Source organism: Bombus pascuorum, chromosome 6, assembly GCF_905332965.1.
Source record: "Bombus pascuorum chromosome 6, iyBomPasc1.1, whole genome shotgun sequence".
In the NCBI taxonomy this organism is placed as follows: Eukaryota; Metazoa; Arthropoda; class Insecta; order Hymenoptera; family Apidae; genus Bombus; species Bombus pascuorum.
The window spans coordinates 7326953-7347056 of NC_083493.1; the positions used below are offsets into that span (position 1 = coordinate 7326953).

The 20104-nt window shown below is 44.1% G+C and overlaps 1 protein-coding gene across 1 annotated transcript in view; it reads right to left on the bottom strand.

Annotated features, from left to right (window-relative positions):
• LOC132907798 (ephrin-B2-like) overlaps positions 1-20104 on the bottom strand; it is a 51306-nt gene that overhangs the window by 11071 nt on the left and 20131 nt on the right. The gene's annotated exons all lie outside the window — the stretch shown is intronic.

A 20104-nucleotide genomic window follows, 5' to 3' on the forward strand; every position in this document is an offset into this window, starting at 1 on the left:
TCAGATAGGCAGGCGCCCATGGTGTCGGGACCTCACGTAAGTGTACACTGTACATACAGAGAGTCTCTACACGAGCACACACACACGCACGTGCTTGTTTGTATGTATAGGATCGCTTGTATTATGTAGCTGAGCTCGCTGGATACTTGGCGAGGATGGAACGAAAGGTCGGCGAATGAGTAGGAAGGAAAGTAAGGAAGAAGGAGAGAAACAGGCAGAAGAAAAGGAGGAAGAAGCAGAAGAAGAAGTAGAAGAAGAAGAAGAAGAAGAAGGTGGAGAAGGTGGAGGACGGTTGCTATATAACCGGTTCTTTCCAACAGCGCTCACACACGCCAAATACACGCGTCTCTCCTACTCCACGTTGCATGGTGTATAGTAAAGTTTCCTGCTGTTCACACCGCCCTATTTTGGGTCTACGAATCGCCGCGCGAACTATTTTCTTGCTTCTCGCGGACGTTCCACTTGTTCCGTCCCGTATTTATTTTCTTTGCTTCTACCACGCTTTACGTACGCGCCGTACGCTACCACGAGTATATTTGTTCTGTGTTACATAAATTAGGCGCGCGGGCGTATGTGATGCGCGCGTCCACGCGGGAATTTTAAGGCACAGACTGAAATACGGTTTTCCCTGTTTTCTTAGCGTCCAATCGGAGACGCGTCGTTCCTTTCTTCGACGTTCCATTTAATTTTATCACGATGCTCTCCGTCATACGACTGCCCTTGCTCCGTTAACATTAGACTATCCCAGCGTTATCAGGTTGTATGCGCATACACGACGCATTTGGGGGGAGCGTTATCGATGTTAAATTTGCAAATACCCTTCCTTTTTCATAAAATGCCTCTTGTATTCCTCGTTTCCCCTGTCGTCTTAGAAATTCAAATTACAGACTACCTTTGATGAAAACCTTAAAAACTTAGAATTCCTCTTGTCTAGAATGCTTCTGCTCGTAATTAGAGTTCTAGTTAACAGAGTCTAACTTAAAAGCATGCTATTTAAAGTCTTAATAGCTGCAGTTCTAAACTCTAAAAAGCTCTAACGTCTAGAAATGTCTAACACCTGCAGATCCACTACCCTTCATCTCTAAGACTTGCTGCTCGAGTTGAACTCTATTTACCCTTTCAAGTATATACATACGGTACTCTGGCAACACGTGTGTCTCGTATGCAGAGGCTGAGAGCGTCTAAAGTCTAAAGAGAAGCCTCGTCCGAGATGTACCCGTCGGCCGTACGCGAAGTCCGTGGCGGTAAAACGCGGGCGTCGAAAACGCGTCCCGACGTTTCGGAGCATTAACGGACAATCTCGTAAGTGGGCGTGTAAGGGCTCGAAAATTGGAAGGTAGGCCGGGCCTCGACCAAATTAACGTTTGGCGATAATATCCGCTCTCTCTTGGTGCCCCCATGTCGGTTCGTCGGCTCGGTACCCACCCTAAGCGCGCAACCAAACGCCAACAACCTCGGGAATCGAGGCACGCGCGCACACAACCATAGACGAAACCCATAGAAAGAAAAAAGGGAGAGAGAGTGAGAGCGACCGTTGCACGATGGCAATTCGTGTGCGTTACGCGTGGGTGTATAGAACATTTCAGTCGCTGGCTGGCCATTCACGAATTTATTAGACACCGTATACGTACGATCGTGGCCCGAATTACTCGCGATAAAAGCACGGCGTGGCTCCTTTTGGTACTTTGGACCGGGCAGCTCGGTTTCCTCACGAAGGTTGATGTACCATGGCCGTCATGTTCCCCGGTCGTCGACGCGTTAATGGCCGCGATGCGCGGTGAATTGTGATGTATAAATTTACCGGGGCATTCGTTTTGAAGGGGGGAAAAAAAGATTCGCTTTGTATCTACCTTATTTCGCGTTTCAACTGTTCCAGTGAACGAGCTGAGATAAGAAGAATACGATGGGAAGGAGAGAAATTTAAATAACCGAGATCTGTTTGAAATTTGTCCGTGATGGTAATTTGCTCACCTATCTGCATCGTCGGAGATTGTGTAATTCTTGTAAAAGATCTTTTCTTTTTGCGCGCGCGAACGTTGATTGCGGATTTTTCATCTTTTATTTCATTTAGGTATAATAAGATGCAAATTCAACGGTATAATAAGATATCGCGTGAAACTTGGAAGTTGTTACTCGGTTGTTCGTTTGGAACGAGATATCAATAGCGTGTCCGATAATTCTATGCGAGAATCAGGTACCCTGGGAACGATTAACAAACTTCGTTTCTTGTAAAAACTTGTTGCTCCACGTCGAACGGTGTATGTTAATTACGACATGCAACACGCGTCGCTCTCTGGTCTATTTGTTATTTTAATCCTGGTACGAATTATATCCGATGAAAAGCTGTTATTGCATGTTACGGTACTTAGAACGTGATCCTTTTAAAGTCGAGGACGAACATCTTGCTACTCTTGCTGGTACAGCGAGCATAAAGGCGGTCTTGTATTATGATCGTCGACGATGTTATTGGTAGCCTCGATGTGTGATTTAAAGGTTTCCTCGGCGGGAATGGTGTCATTTGCATATACCTACGTATTCGTAGGATCTTCGAGGACCCTTGCATTAATGCGATACGTTGCTTTCGTTCTTAACAGTTCTTTTCTGGCCTTAGGTAAATAGTCGGTATGAATATGTATTGGATGCCTTCAATGACCCCTCCGAACCTACAAACCTGTGCGGTTGCGAATATTACAGGTTTGCTTAGAAACACATTTTGCTTTTACTCAATACAGACGATAACACTATTTAATCATCGTTATCGTTGCTCTTCTTTTTTATGGACTTTTTCGAACGCTGATATTGGTATTTCTTTATGTACATTGAAAGATTGAAACGTTCATAAACCATGTTGAAAATAGATAGAGAAAACTGATAGTATAAGAAATATTATTTTTAGAATTTATCTTTAGAAGACACGATACTTTATGTTATTCTCTTGTGCTAAAAAAAAATTAAGGAAGTAAGATATTTATTCTCTGAGAAACTCAACGCGCATTATATCTAGGTAAAGATAAAGAACCTACAAACTCTCGTAATAAAATTTCGTAAGATTTTACATGAACAAAAATGGCCCTTTAAATTTTTGCATCTTCTCAAGGGCTCGCCTCGATCATCGATTTACTCCGTTCACATTCCTAATTTCCGTCGATCGTATAAACACGTGTATCGCGGATATCCTATTAGCAGTCTAGTGGACCGTGTTGCTGCTAATTGCATTGTCGACTAAACACCTGTAAAATCCGCGAATTTCAGCGAAATTATTCGAGGGCCAATAACTGTTCGGCATATCCTACTCCGAAAACCGTCTTCATTAATTTCCACTACTGTCTGTTCGACACCAATCAACTACCAAATAAAACGTGCGCAAGGGTCCTCGCCTAATTGGAACAGCGAAAAAGTGGGCGTGTACCGATCAAGGACCTCCATCGTTTCGGGAGCTCTGGAAATTCTCGTCGATCGTTCAGCCAGACCAATTTTATACGTCACCCTTTCCTTTCCCAACTTCATGTCCCAATCGACACGGTTCATTGGTCGGCGAACATATCCGTGTCTAACTTTTTTCTCGTTTCTTGACGAACGTTGGATCAAGCTTTATCGACACCTTCCCTCTTTCCAGCCATAGGAGAAGAAAATTAGCCACGATGCCCAAGAGTTATTCCAACCACGTGAATTATGCGAGATTCTTATCGACGTAATTACCGGCGTTCTTCGAGGAATCTAGGAATCTTGGAGCGTCGAGGAAGCAACGGAAACCGCGGGAATTCGCGTCAGCGTGTAAACGACACGCTCTTCTCGCCAACGAATCCTTTAATCGTCGATCCTTGACCCGCGTTTCATCACGTTAGGAGAGGGGAGATCCACGCGTGCATGGTATTATCCTAGCGAGGTGAACACCAAGCAAGGAACGTTTCGCAAACCGTTCAACATCGTCGCGTCGTCCCGTGGAAGACGGGACAAAGAGTCGGTGAGAAACGTTGAGGAAACTATACCCAAGTGTGTTAGAATGTGTGCGCTAGAGAGGAGGAAGGAAAAGCTGGAAACGTATGACAGGGATAGTGCAAGCTTGGAAGAAATGAGGTGCGAGTGAGAAAGGACAATTGGAAGAGAAAAGCGAGAGAGTGTGAGATAGAGAAGAAACGAATAGAGAAGAGCAGGCTTATGCGCTAACTATAAGTGGGATATTCTGGCAGGAATATCAAAGCTGCGACTGCATCAAAGAGGGCGAACAGAGGGAGTAGGAAAGGGGAAAAGAGAGAGAGAAAGAGAACTGGGAAGAAAGCAAAACGACTAAGAGGAAGCATTCTTGGACGTTACCGGCTTTGGGGCCATCGTTCGACTCTTTCATTCATCATGTTCATTCCTTAGACAAGCATTGTACCCGTATAATGCATATTTTTTCCTCTTCTTTCTATTTCGTCACCGACTCGAGACTCATGATTCTAATGTCTGCGTGAATTAGTATTGAAAATTGACGGCGTGACTGAGAGACGTTAGGAATTATTTGAAAAAGTCGAAGCTTCGAACGATTCCTGATTTTTGATTGGTCTTTTTTTTTTTGCTTTCTTTTTCCTTATTCTCGGAAAGATAGAATACCCAAGAATATCTTCGATCTTGTTTGTTTCCTGATAACTCACAGTATTGATCTAAGCATCGCCTGCCGATATCGAAAATATCGAACATTTTAAATTTCTTTAATTATCACAGTATGTGATAACTCAATGTTCAAATCTTAAAAAATCCAGTGATTACTTTTGATAGAGTCAATCGACTCTTCGAAACGGTTAATTTAATGACCTTGGAACGTAGAGGAAACATCAATCGCGTTCGAAGGAAAGGTGTAACGTATCGGTTCTCTCGTTTGCACCTGCTTGTCTCCGCGACATCAAATACGCTCCATAATTGGTTCCCCTCGGCTGATCTTATTTTTACATCGCGCACACACTAAGCCTTTGTTCTTCCGGAGCTGGCAACCGCAGCCAGTTCTTCAGCGTTGAAAATCGACGTAAAACAGCCGCGAGACTATGGACCGAGTTTATTGTCGTGGTTTTTATGGGCGTAGATTTAACGAGTCCGAATGAACGCGAACCGTCCTCTACCAAGCTGATTTCCTCAATTCAGGCCATTGCTACACCGAAATCATCGTTTTATGCCTTGTAAAGCGTAACTATTTCCTCGAAGATTTCAAGAAGCTCTCATAAATCAGCCCGAATTTAATCGTTGCCCTAAACGAATTCTTCTCTCAAACTGTGTTTTATAAAGACCGAGAGCTAACGATTTCGGACGGAATCCAACTCAATTCTAATACGAAAGTTACATCTCGTAAAAATAGTATACGAGCCTTTAAAGATGAGGCTACCTACCACTTCTTATAAATTATGAATAACGAAACCAATCAATGATTGAAAGAGTATTCGATGATCGAAGAATACTTCGATTAAATAATATATTTCAAGGCAAATACCTTGTAGTTTTATTTGGAGAAAAAATATTTTACGACGTTTCATATGCATCGACGTAACAATTCACGTCAACGTAACTCGTCAGCGGTAGAAATATAAAGGCGGTAGCTGCGTGCACTGGATTTCCGTCGATCTATTTCTATCTCATAGGGGTCAGAAGCATTTTTGCCGAAACGTGGCCTGGTTCTTTAGCGGGGGCCCCTTGAACTTTTCAATAATTTATAAAAGAATGCCGCTTGCATTCCCGCGGCTTTCCCTACCGTAACGAATTCCACGGTCTCGTGCCGTATTTATAATAACTTCCTGCAAGATGGTCCAGTATACAGCGCAGTCGGTCCATTTAATGCACGACATTAATGCGTTATGTAAAAGCAGTGCGGGTGATTCTCTTGTCGACGTCGCTGGGTAAGACCAGTCGTCGTGGTTGTCTTCGTCATCGCCTTCGTCGTCGTCTGCGTCGTCGGCGGCGGCGTCTTTTCGTCTCTCCGTGCCATTAGGACGTGCCGGCGTTATTATTAGTTAACTTCAAATATTTATCGTATTTTTCCACCGACCATCCGCCCCTTCCTACCCATGAATTTTTCTCGTCTCCGATCTATTTTCGTATCCTGGATAATTCGAATCGTTTCCTGCTATTTTCTGCGGTTCCTGAATTTTACCTACCTTTTGTCGAGTACCTTCTTATCATCGTGGAAATTTTTTTACGAATTTGTTTAGAATTTCTAGTTCAATACGCGCCACTCACGCAGCTAAAAAGCATATACAAAATTATTTGATAGCTGTTGATCGAGCAATCAGAGAAATTCGGACATTTACACCGGTGCAAGAAACTTGCGCTTTAGATACACGAAGAAAAGAAATTTCCTACTCTAATTACGCCGATCCACCGCAACTTTTTTCTTAACACCGTGCCGATAATCCATCGGATTTACGAGCGCGGGAAAAGATAGGGTAGAAACGATTCGTGTGAAAACAGAACAGGGAAGAAGACGAAACGAAAGTTAACGAGGGCGCCTGGTAATTCTTCCTTCCTTCGGGGCAAAATTTTGTCCCGGCGCGAGCTCGCCCGTTAAAGAGCTGAACGATTGCGAATCCGGAACCTGTTATCGTTGATAATTTCACGGGATTCCGTCGTGACTGTCCTCATCGAGTCGCAGTTAATCAGTTGTTTTGTCGACGACTTTTGTACGATCGATCAATTCACTCTGATTTTGAGAGAACTGTGAATATTTAAAGATACACGAAATTGTGACATGTCGACTTTCGAAGAGAAAACGACGAATCGCCCTGTTTTTTTTTCTTAAAGACACGACCGGAACCGTGAGGTTTGCGGTCGAAGCGTGCGGTTTACATTTACTGGGTCGATCGAATTTGCCGTCTATTTTGAGTTGCGGTCGATTCTGACACTGAAAATTGACAGGCATCTTCGGTATGTACAATTACGATTTATGATTACGTAGGTTTCTTGTTTTTTTTTTTTTCTATTTTGTTGATACATTGGAAATATCGTAAGTGTTTAAGTAGATTCGATCGGCCGGATTGTATTTCGATCACTTGTCACGAATTTCAAAGGAGCGGCAGTTTAAAAGTTAAAAAGCCCGCTTAAAATACAGCTCCATCAAACGGGTGGTCGTTAAAAAATCGGCGCTGTTTCGCGAAGATAAATCTCCGAGAGAAAATATAGCGCGTGCTTTATGAATGTAAAAGAGGGGACAAAGTGATTATCGTCGACGAGAGCATTTAGGAAATTTACGACATTCGAAGACGTCAGCGACGATTCTCCGTTCTTTCCAATATCAACTGTATTTTTTTTTTTTTTTTACAAAAAAACCTCCTATCAGATCAAAATAACCAACACACGATCCAAAGAAAAAGATACATTACCTACGCCAAAGGAAAAAATTTCGACATCTACAGCACGATCTTTTGTCCCTGGAGCGCTCCAAATTAAATTACCACGTGTTATTCGAGATCGCAGACAATTCGAGGACGTTCGAGGACACGGGGTGAGGAAAAATCGACGAATTGGCGATTCTATTCGAGGTCGAAACTCGCTCGGGGTCAACACAGCCGATCGGTGGCGCACGAAACAGACAACACACGATTCTGGTTTGCTGGCGTAGCGTGTGGCTTCTAACCGAAAGTTCATCGATCCACGCGTACCGCGACGTTGCGTCCTATTAAAAGCCGTGCACAGTGTACAAACGTTCTCGCCGTTCCACCTCCCTCGCGAGGCGTGGAATGGAGGCACTAAAGTGGCTAGACGGAGTGTCAGAGCCGGCCGAAGATCAGAGGGCCGCCGTTGAAAGAAATAGTCCGCCGGGGACATTATACCGCAGCCACGTCCGCGCACGTGTTTTCGGGGTTCCGTCTCGTAGCGTCGATTTATCAACCGCGTCGAAAGCCGCAACACGATCTTCTTCTCCCGTGGTCTGGCCGAATTTCCTTCAAACAGGTGACGATGCTTTTTTCTTTTACGTATCGTGTTCGTTTAATATGAATTTATAGGAAGACGGTGTTGCTCGACAATTTATAGGTAAAGGAGAGACTTTGAGTTTGGGGATTGGATATAATCGTGTTTGCTTCGAGTCGAGAATATGGAATTTGGAAATTTGGGTAATGCGGTATTTGAGTGGGTAGAGGATATTTGTTGTAATTATGTCTTGTTCTCTTCTGCATCTCTGTTTATTCGTTCTAAGTAGGTGTCGTTACGGGTGATTGTAATATTTGTAAATATTATTCAATGAGTAAATTGCAGATATTAGTAAGTTCTTGTTGTGCAATGTCGAGTCGTCACACTCGTGGTAAGAGATTAGTTCATATTTCATTTTAAAGGCAGATTGTATACGTGTCAATTTTATTTAGAATTATTGCCAAGAATTACTAGCGAGTATCAATGCCGAATAACATTTCAATATCATGTGATTTGTACAGTAGCGTAGAGTGGCCACAAGGATTACGTATATTTAGAAAAATATCCCAGATACCTTTAAAGAATGGTACATTTTAAGAGCAATTGTGTTTGCAAACTAAAGCCCATCCTATTTATCTAAAAATATTATTCAACCAATCTTAGAATAACTATTAATTACGGAATAAAATAATGGAAACTGAGAGACGTTAAGACCGAAAGATTTCCGCTATTCTCGTTTAGGAGCCGTACAAAGTAACCTTCGAGTATAAAAATGTCGAAACAGAGGCTATGATTTGCCTATTAGTCTGGTCTGTGTACAAATACGGAGTAACATCGTGAGTTAAACCATGGCCGAGTCTCGATACAATTCAGATTGTCCCAGAGCTCGTGTAATTTATGTGCAGCAGCATGCCACTCCTTTGTAATTGGACTAACGGCGTAAGTAGAGGAGTGTCTGTCCCGATCGGAGATCAAATGCTCGTCGTTGAAAGAAAATAGTAGTCGGTCGGAGTCGAGTCTGAAACCACGTGGTTCAGGCATCCCGACGGCGACGACGACGACGTACTTCTCGGAGTTCCGTGCTGGCTGGCTGGCTGGCTGGCTGGCGGGCCAGAGATTTATCAGTCTCGGCGTTTCGAATGTGTCGAAAGCGACCGCAGTTTTCACCCTTTGAACCTTCGAGTTGCAGCCAACTCGGTTAATGCGGCGGAGAAGGTACGCGTGTTGTCGATGCGGAGACGTAGGACGTAGGTAATAGAGCCGTGTGTATCGCCGACTCGTTAATTAATTTTAACTACCAATTAGCGTTCGTAAGCCGCTTCACCTTTGGTTACCATTAGTTTCCGAATATTTTTCTCCTCGAGGAACGAACCACCGGGATAGCCTATAAACGTCGTCGTTTAGTCAAATTCTTTCTCGAGGAATTTGTGTTTCTTGAAAAAATCCGGTCGAACATGAGAAACCTCGTGTGACGTGAATAGCTTTAACCCTTTCACCACGAACATAATAATCATTTTTATTTCTATATATAAAGCAGTTAACTCTCTGTGGACAAACTATCCATTTACGTCGTTTAAAAAACCTTAAAAATTGTCCGACACTTGTTGAATTTTGTATCACATCAGCCGCAAAAATATATATAAGTACGAGTATGAAGATATGAAAATCAGGTTTTAAATCGAATATCTCAAAAGTTAGAAAATTCGATCCGAAGAAATGCACGAGTGTTAATGACCCAGGACCCTTGTGAACGTTTAAACATGCATATATGTCTTTAATTAACGCAAATCCCTTTCATCTGTATACCAGAAATACCCTTAGCCTCGAAAACGACCGTAGCGAAAGGATTAACACAAAGTATTAATTACCATGATTGAAAATTTGGCGACCGATTGCGACCGATAGTATTTAGCGAAATTCTTCTCCAAGTAATTTTTGTTTGTTTCTTCTGGTCAAATCTTGTAATCGTCGTGAAAGCAACGAGAGATCGAGCGACCCTCCGTGACATTTAACGACGATTTAATTTTACGATCGCCAACTTTATGGCGATCTCGAGCGTCGATTAGACGGAGCCACTCTTCGGTCAAGTACCGTTCGGTATATTAGCACTCGAGTTTGGGAAGAAAACGTAGAGCTTGCGGTCTGACCTTGCTACGTTATAGCTTCTTCAGTTTTATAGCTGATACCAGCTTCGGTGTACGAGGGAGCCGATGAAAGGTTTACGATTATGGAAATGTTTGTTCCTACGACGGGGAAACGCAACGTCGGGATCAGTTTTCGAACAGTCCGCAGCCATACGGTGTTATGGCACGCCGGATACTTTGTTTCGGTATCTTTCCAGGTAGCGACGCGTACTTGGAAAATATTCTTATACCCATATAATCTCTGCGTCCTCATTTTTTTTACTGAGCTTCTGGGAACGCGTAAACATTCGATCGAATAGAAGAGAATAAAATGAAGATAGATGATACCATATTGGAATACCATATTTTATATAGTGGAATACAATATTTTAATTTTATCTTCTATGACTTAGATCATTAAACTTTAACACCTTTCATTATGATACTTCAACCATCATACCTCCTATGAGATGGAAAACGCGAAAGTAAGTAATTGCTACTTACGTGTAAGTACATATAACCATATTACTAAGGTATGGAGAGAAACCAGAATAATATCAATAACAATTGAACAATTTAGAAGGCACATAGGTTAATTCCATAAATTGAAAAGGAAAGGGAGGTGCTGATGCCACCTTGGAATTTACTATTTACATCGTTCGCTCATAAGCATAGAAGCTTATGAGCTAAATGACGAACTCTATCGTGGTTAATAGGTTGATGATATAGGAAATACAACAGAGTCACGAGAACTGTCATGTATTCTGGTAGAAAGATTAAAAATTCAGAAAAGAAGGTTGAATGGCCATTTGTCGTTTAACAATTGAATACCAATCGTGTACCCAAGCAATGAAACGGAGAATCTTCCAAAGAATAGACCCGATTATCTTCAACGCAATCAAACATACAAAACAATCCACCTAGATCTCCGTCAAAACCTTCGATCTCGCCAGAAAGGTTGCAAAATGAAGCTCTATAATAACCCCAACGCAAGTCCGGTACATCTTCTCCGCCCTATTATCCGCTCGGTTATCCGAACAAAATAATAGCAATAGCAAACCAGCATCGATCAAACGCGTTATCTCGTAGACACGATTCCACGATCCTTATTATTAATCTGTCCCTCGGCGGTTTGATCGCGAGGTTCGGCGCGCATCCGTTTAGAGGATTTCCTTGACAGAGATAGACCGGCTGCACGGTATTTGCACCTTCGACAAAGATCCGCATTGCGCATTGAGACATTTCTGTCCGGCCGATATGGAAGATAACCCGTGTCCCGGTGCACGTTCGGGGTCAGGGCCCCGTTCCTGGGTCAGATCCACGGCCTGGCCATCGTGTTGATATCCCCGAGATAGCTCCCATTGTTTATGGACATTGTCGTGCACAGGTACGCGGGCCCAACGACAGTTCGGGGTCACTTCCTAGTGCCGTGACGTTTCACACCAGCGTGACACATCGCCGGAGATTCTCGGCATTCAGTCACGAATTCGCGTGACTCGCGGAAAATCACCGTCCCGACTCTTTCTAGCCGTTCGTCCCCCTTCCTCCGAGGTGTTTCAAACAACCACATCCTTCCAGAGTCTTCTTCGTTTACCCGGCGTCGCATCGTTGAGAGATGTATAGCGTATATCGCGGGTCTGCCGCTTCGTCTGGGAAAACGGGGCGTGTAACCAGCCTCTGTGTCGCTGATTTGCGCCACGTCAGACGCGCCATGTGTGTATACACTTTGGCTCTCTGGCTTTTTGCGAGGTTTACAATTGTGTTACGGGTTGTAGGCTTATCTGTGGGTTACCAAGAAGAGAATAGAGCGTGTTGAGAGATATAAAAGGTTAATGAGTTTTCCTTTCAATCTGAAATGGGACTTAGAGGAAACTTGTAGCCAATTGTATATCTCAATTTCACAAGAATCATACTGAGCCAATGTTTGCAAACACGACGCGAGAACAGGCAACGACAGTTTCAACGTTCACGGACTTTCAAAGCGATCCAATCGTCGCTATTCGTTATCGTCGATTCCCTGGTGACCCATGTTTCTACTTAACGCGATAACATTCGGTCTATCATTATCGAGATTTCCAGGCGCGTTAAGTCGGTTCGTGGTAACGGAGCATTCCCATACCAGGATTATTCACGATCCATGGGGTTTGCGTCTGTCTGCCGAGAGTCGATTTGCTGTTCGTAGCTGCGTTCCCCTTGCACGGTCTTGTCGATGTGTAAACAAACAGAATTGTATGCGAACGGCATATGTTGGAGCGGCTCGTACACGAATTCCTGCGTTCGTCGTTTGAGCGAGCATCGAATCAGGAAGTTGTCATTATCGTTTACTCTTCGACCGCGCCAGATCCTCTTCGCGGCAGATAACTTTTTCTTCACGACTCTCTGTTTTTTCGTGTCTCATCCTCCTACTTCGTTCCACCTCTTTATCATCTGCCTCGTATTGCCTCTCTGTCCCTGTTCCGTTCTCTCTGTCAACAACTCAAGGATTTCTTCGACAAGTCCTCTGCACATACATCAAATCCCTCCTCCCGTTGCCCTGTGTGTCCTCGCCATTCGTTTCAAGGAAATAGACTCGTCATCCCTTTACGACGTGCTAAGCAGTCGAGTAAACACGAAGGTCTTAGTCCTCGTTGAGACTCAGAGGATCTCTGGCCCAGGCAACGACTTTTACATTTACTGCTTTCCGCACGTGACTTTTCTGGCGAAATCGTGTTCGCGAGGTACAAGGTCCACTAGCTGATACCTGGACGCACCACATGCGGCGTCCTTTGGGACAAAGGGACTTCTGGGATAACCAGGATGCCTTCGGTAAGGACGAGAGAAAGGAGGAGCAGAGGCACTGTTTAGTTAGAGAACGCGGTAGAAGAAAATGTCCATGCCAATACACGCGAGCGACAAGTGGCGTAAAAATCAACCTTGAGGAACCCTCTCTTCTTTTCGTTTCTCTTTTATTTCGTCTCTTCCTTTTTTCGACGCAAGCACAGACACTCGAAGCAAACGGATGTGAATAGCTAGGCCTGCGGCCGCCGGGTTTAGGGCGGAGTTACCTTCGGAGTATATGAATCCCGTCGTTACAGAAGACCAACGGTGCAGGGATTCCGTGCGCGCATTGGTATTCGTCTTTGTTCGAACGACGATGATGCGTATTTATCTTGAGCTTTAGGAAACCTTCGACGAGCCACTGGCTAAATGAAACGGACGAAAAAGAGCTTAAAGTCATGTCAAACGGAAAATCTGTCCGCAAGTAAATGGAGGATTTAATCGTGTCGAACGTTATGCTCCATCTTATGGAAAGCTTCGAAGTCGATAAAGTTCATCCGAACGACCCTCTAACTCGTTTTCACCCCCGCTTTTATCCTCTATATATGCATCGTTGAGTCGGAGACTCGTGTCGTTGGATCACGATAAGGTGCACTCGCGATGTACGCGGTTTCTTGTACGCGTCATTTCTTTCAGTTTGGAGCGTGTTTCACAATTTGTTTCTTCTCTGCCGTAGTCAGTGGTCCCCTCACGTGTTTCCTGTAACATTTTCCCTTGCGCAACACCACGGAATAGCATCAGCGCGCGACTTTCACCCGGTTCCTCGTGCCGGCTGCTGCTGGTAGTACTGAGCCATAAAAGTAAATCGGTGGAACTCTCGAAGGCCCAAGGGCGGAGTAACCTCGGCATAAATCCTGATGTTCTAGACAAATGGGGCCTAACGGTGCGTATATACTTCGGGAGACTCTGCGCGCTTGCACGAGCCACCATCGTCTCGCTTCGCTTTTGTCCCGACACGCCAAGAGCATCGGCTTCTTTTGCTCTTTGGTTTCAAGGACCCGCGTAGAAGAAGAAGAAGGTTACGTATACCTGACGAGAATTAGACGAGGAAGAAGAAGAAAACGATGCTCTATGTTGACCCGGAGATATTCGAGCATACCTGACGTCTTTTCGTGTCTTTTATCTTGTACGATTTTCTTATTGGCTCCCCTCCTTATTTTTCTCTTTTCTTCTCTTTCTTTCGACCATCCTGTCGAGTTTTCAACAAATAATAGACTACTTGATTGTGAATATCCTCGATTAGGGTGTTAGGATAGAGAAAATGCGACCGAGAGGGTCGTCATAGTCCGTGGCTGATCTGGATCGACACACCGGGAAAGGTTCTTCATTGTGAACCAGATACCAGAGGCAGCAAGGGATGAAAAAAAATTATTGCGGATAGAAGTGCAGCGTTTTGTTTGCTCAGCATTGTTGCCGTGGGTTAATAGTTGGTAGGGTATTTTGTCGTTTGGAGATTCTTTTGGTAGAGTGCTTTCCAGCTGAGTGCTTTTTCGGAGCTCGATGGGCTCCGCGTAACAGTTTAATGTCTATGAATGGAGGATTAGAGACGGTAATGATCACCGAGGATCGTTTTAGAGTTTGTAAGCTTATGCTCCAAAACAAGTTTAGAGCCGCGGTCGCAGCGTGTACGAACTTTGAACGAGGATTTTTATGTATACAGCTCGTTTATATAGCTCCCTTGGCTCACAAACCCCGACCTCTAATAATTTTATTTCATTCTTCGTTCTTTTTGTATATTCCTCGTTATTCTTTCTTTGAATTCACGCTGAATCGTACCATTAGCGGCGTAACAGGCATAAATTACACGCGTACATAAAAAAAGTGTCATGTGAACTTTACAAAAGTTCGTGAATAGAACAATATGTGTACTCGTTGGTAGATAAAAAGAAAGTTTGCTACGCAATGCCAAACGTATTCGTAAAATTACACAACCAATTGATGGAATCAGAGACAGAGAATTATGTAGCTGTTTAAAATAACTAAGTGATGGTAATATTCTGCTATTACTTCAAACATTAACTGGCTCCTTATTGGAGCGACGTAACGCAAATTCTAATCGTGACATGGTATCGCTGGAAAGGAAGCGAAGTCGTTCGGAGGTAAACTAATGAACAATGTCAGCAACGATCAAACCATCGATACTTTTCTAAATCCCGCGACCGGCCGCAGAGATTACCGATATAACACCGGGGGTCGTCCCGTTCGGATGACAAGGAGCCCCCATCGTTCGTCATTAGACGTCCAACTGTCTGTCGACAATACCATGGAGCCACGGTCACCGACATCTAAGAATGTTCCACGGCATCAATCTTGTCGGTCTCGAAAATTCAAAGAATCCGATTCTGGTTTTCGGAGCTCCTAGCACAGGACACTCACGGGTCTCGCGAGTCTTTCTCGCCTCTTATTCTCTTCGCGCACCTTCTTGCACACATCTAACTCCCACCCCTTGGCATTTTTCTTTTCTCTCGTCGATTGTCCTTCTTCCTCTCTCGCTGCCGTTCTCTCCTCCGCCTTTCGAGGATCGACCTACGGCTGTTCTTTTGGAAACCATATATTTTTCGTTTCACAGTTCGCGGCGCCGTTGAATGCCCTGCCTCCATTCAGACGAGGGTGCATCTCCGTAGCAGCCGCCAGGTATAAATTTTGGCGTCGGTTCGAAAGACCAGGGTAGGAGGCTAGTGAAACAGAGAGAGAGACAGATAGTGAGAGAGACAGAGGAAGAGTGGGGGTGGGCAGATGAAGGGAAAAAAGGGAAGAGAAAAAGAAAAGAGAGAAAAAAAAGGAAAGGAGGAGGAGAAAGATCGGTCCCATGGTAATCGATTACCTCCCCCGTATCCCCAGAATCCCATATAGTGACCGGCCCCATGGCACGAAGATTGAACCTTCGATAGCCGATGCTCCACACTCTCTCTCGCTTTTCTCTCTCCCCCCTCATCCCCCCTCTCTTTGGATCGATCTCTGTCCACGGGTCCCCGTTACTCGTCTATTTTTCTCCAAGAAGCACGAACACGTAATTTCCAACGGTCTGGGAAACGAGTTGCGCTAATTAAGCGCGCACAGATTTCACACCTGCTGTATTTTGCCTCAAGAGGAACGCGAGTCCTTCTGCTTTTCTTTTAAGGATTAGCTCGGTGTTGTTCGTACTCGGGAAAATTTGTACGTTTCACGAATAGCGTCAAGAACGAGAGTTTAATTACTTTTTACAATACGGCGGGTACCCGATCAGAAGACGTTTGGTTATTCTAAACAAAAATGGTAAAATGTCAAAATACTAAGATTCTGCGATTCCAATGACGAAAATCATTTGACGTTATAGGAAGCTGTATCTACCGTGCAATATTTGGGAAGAAGTTCTCAGAGATGGTACAGGGATAAGGAGAATATTGTATATTCTCTGCATTCACTGTCAGACTCTGTCATTCAGTGTCATATAATTCTGTTGATGGATGTGAACTTTTGTCCACCATGTACTACCATTTTTACAGTTGTGTTGGGTTTATTAGAAGTAACTAATCAGATCTGCATTCTTCCACCAAAGGTACGTATTAAACCTCTTAAACTCGTCGAGTTGCCGCTTCCCTGTCGTCGCGTCGTTTATATACTGACTCACGATGAGTTAATCGGTACCCGGGTCATGCGTCGTAACGAGCGTAATTTGATATTGCCGCGACACGTTTCTACCGGGCCGTGTTTCTAAATTTTCGAACCGACATGATTGCACGACGCGCGTTCCGATAGCCCGAACCTGCTTCACGGACAAATTGTAAATGTTTAACGAACCCGATCCGCGTCGTTCATCGACAAAAGACAGGCCAATTTAACTTTATTGCAACACCTTTTATAAACATCGTGTTCGGTAATTACCACGATGAACGAACGAGCAAAGAGTTGGAAGGAAAGAGACGGATGGAAGGGTAGGACGAGGCCGAGGGAGCAAAGGGGACCTTCGCTTTTAATTCGGTGTCAGTTATGATTCAGTGTAGCTTGACGATGAACAGAGGAAGAGGGGAGGGCGAACACGAGGAGGGAACATCGCTCGAGACTAACAAGCTTATCGTACATCGGCAGATTGTTCCTTCTCAGAAGCCAGTTATCCTTCGGCGTATTTGATAACGTTCGACGAGAAATATAGCATAAGCCCGCGCACAGCCGTGAGATTACGGATCCGAGATATATTCTTATCAAAGCAAAGGTGGAACTGGCCAGATGCGCAATTTCGAGATCCTTTGCACCAGGTTCCTCTATCTTTCAACATTTTGCACTTGGCTCGACACTAGTCCAATCGTTTCTACATTTATAAACTGATCAAACTTAATAGAAATTCTTTCTTCTTAGTAGAATATCTCTATCTATTTATTAACTGTCTACGTTTCATGTGTTAACCTACGCAGTCCCAGTCGCGAGTATATTCTGCTCGATTTTAATGCTTCTGGCTATTTTGTATACTGTCGCTCTGAAAATCTGAATTCAAAATTTTAAGCTATCCGGTATCATCGATTTCATGCAGTTATTTGGACACGGGATATACCGCAAAAGCTGCGGAAAGAAAGCCTTCGGTACACACTGGGATATTTCGAAACGCGTATCGCTGCCTTTTATTGAAAAGGGGCAGCAGAAGGCGACGCATAGAATCAAAACTTAAGATTCGAGAGAGAAAACATGAAGGAGAGAGTGAAAGAGAGCGAGAGCGAGAGAGAGAGGGAAAGGATAGTTGGGTGCACAGGGTGCAGCTGCTTCTTTTTCTGGATTCTTGCATCTGCCTCTGCCTTCTTGCCCCTCTGCGTCGGTTCACCAGGTTGTGGTCATCCTTGCTTCGGGCCTCGCGGCGCATTACGTGGCACATTTTCTTCGTAGTACGCGTTATATATACTTTCTCTGGAAGACTCGCCCTTCCAAGGACCGGGACCCGATCTCCATTCTTGGCCTTACGTACGAAGAATACCCGGGACCCGCGTAATAACATCTTTCGCATTTCGGGATACATGTAATATACGAAATATATTCATGAATATTTCGGCTGATCATACGGTGCATGGGCATAGTGTGCGCGCCTATATGTTTTAAGAAATTCAAAGGAAAAACGTCGCCGAAAGGAAAGTTTCTCTCTTTTTGAATGGAGGGAGAGTGGACGGGGTTGGGACTGCGTGGACGATCCTGTTGGCGTTGCCTCAGGTCGGCGCAGTGCAACGATAACGAAAATTCCAGGATCAAGTGACTGACGAGAGAAAGAAAAAAATTGTTGCCCAGAGATTAGGGCTGATCGGAGATTAAAATGGAACGGGAAAGGGTGGGCAATGGAGTTATTGACTTGTTAATTTATTACTGTGTAGATGTATACAGGTTCGTTTTATACAATGTAAGCATAATTCCAGGGAGGAATAATTCCTTATGCAAAGCGTGCAATCTTAATTGCAAATACTTCAATGGAATCGGTACACTCACGACTCTGATTGAAATCGTTCTTGTCTATTTTTGCGAGACTATGTCCACATAAATATTATATTACGAAGTAGCTACGCTACAATACGGAAGATGAGATGATTCGATTCCATAATCGAATATCCTGTTTCTATATTTAACCGTCGGAAGCTGTCACCAGTTTGACCAAGTTATATAACATGGTCGTACAAAAAACAGGAGGGCGAAATCTCACTTCTGAATATATACCAGTTCAAAGGACCTAGCTTACCAATCTTGCCCCCCTGTCCCACCCTGACGCGTAAAAACTCCCTACAATCTCCCTGATACGCCTTCGAAATCGAACTAATCACCGACAACCCCTCGTGACTTCTTTCATCGGACGAACCAGCCAAAACTCATTATCGAAGTTTCCTCTCAATCGACGTGGTTCGTTTCTGCTTTTTCTTCGGATAGTCACCTAACTGTTACAAGAACGAGACATTCTTTTCTCAAGAGGATTGCGTTTCAACGCATGCTGTTTACACTGTGCTGGAGAGCACTTTGTATCGGTGCGTGCGAACCGTGCGCACCATAAGACGGTCGAAAGTCGACGAAAAGCAAGAGGAACCCGAAACTTTCAATTCGTGCATTGTAGAAGAGGAGGGGCACTGCGTTTAACCTCCATTGAATGGCGCAGCGCGCAAATCCCCTGTAGCCGGAGTTCCATTCAGAAAATGCGGACATAAGTCGCTCAGCAAGCACTTCAGCTGCACGAAAATCTTGGGACGGTGGTAAACACGCACCCGGCCGATCTTCTTTATCTCCGTTGTGCCCCAGGGGATACATGGACGAGGAAGTTCCGCGAGAAAGACGCGGACGAGAGGATGACAAACGTGACACTTGAAAACCAGTTTTCGAGGACGCGTGAAAGTCAGCGTGCCTCACCATGCAGGAAAAAGGATTTTTACCACTTCCGCCGTGTACGTACGCGTTCCGGTGCTTTCTGACCGTCTCGACCTTTCGCAGCATCGCTTCGTACATCAGAATCGCATTAGGCCGTGCCACGTTTCTGGCACGCAACAAGACGACGTTTTCTGGCGGATCGTTCAAGTGGACCAGGGTCGAGAGATGCGCAAACAGGGCTTTCGAAATAGAACGATTTCATTTACCTTCGATGTAATCGTCGAATTTTCGTGTCTCGTTCTTGTTCTCGTTTCTACAGGCACAAAGACTTTCCATGTGTGAACAACATTACTAACATAGGTTTAGCATAGGTCAAAGATTAGTTTGCAGCAATAAACAGATAGGACAGAGAGGAAGTTCTCAAATAAGATTCCAGCATCGTTAACCATTATTAGATACGATAAACACACGCGTTTTGTGGAGGGAATAATTTATTATTAGGATATAGTGTATTTGCGTGCGTTCGATGGCACGTTTGTTTATATGTATGACTAATTAATTAATTATATACATACGCTAGTTATTCATACGTAAATATATCCTGACAGAGAATGGCAATTTTCATGTTTTCTGGAATTTTCAATCTCATGTAACGTTTCCAACTAAATGAAAAGCGTTAGATTCTTCCAAAATTCTATCAGTCGAAATTGCACGAAGAATTTTCAACGATTGTAGAGGCATTACAATAATGTGTGGAGATTACACGATACGCGGTTGTCTGACGTTGTTTCCTTAAATCCGGAGAAATACTTAGTTTCCATTGTCTTGGCGCGTTCAGGGATCGTTTAATAAGAAGATCTAGGAAACAGCCACGGGAGAGGAGAAAAAGGAAACGAAGAAGAAATAAAGCGATACGACTTTATTAGCCCGAGGGTAGGGGCGCGTATTGCTCGAAAGTACAACTATGTACGATAGCGTATCGAGTTATA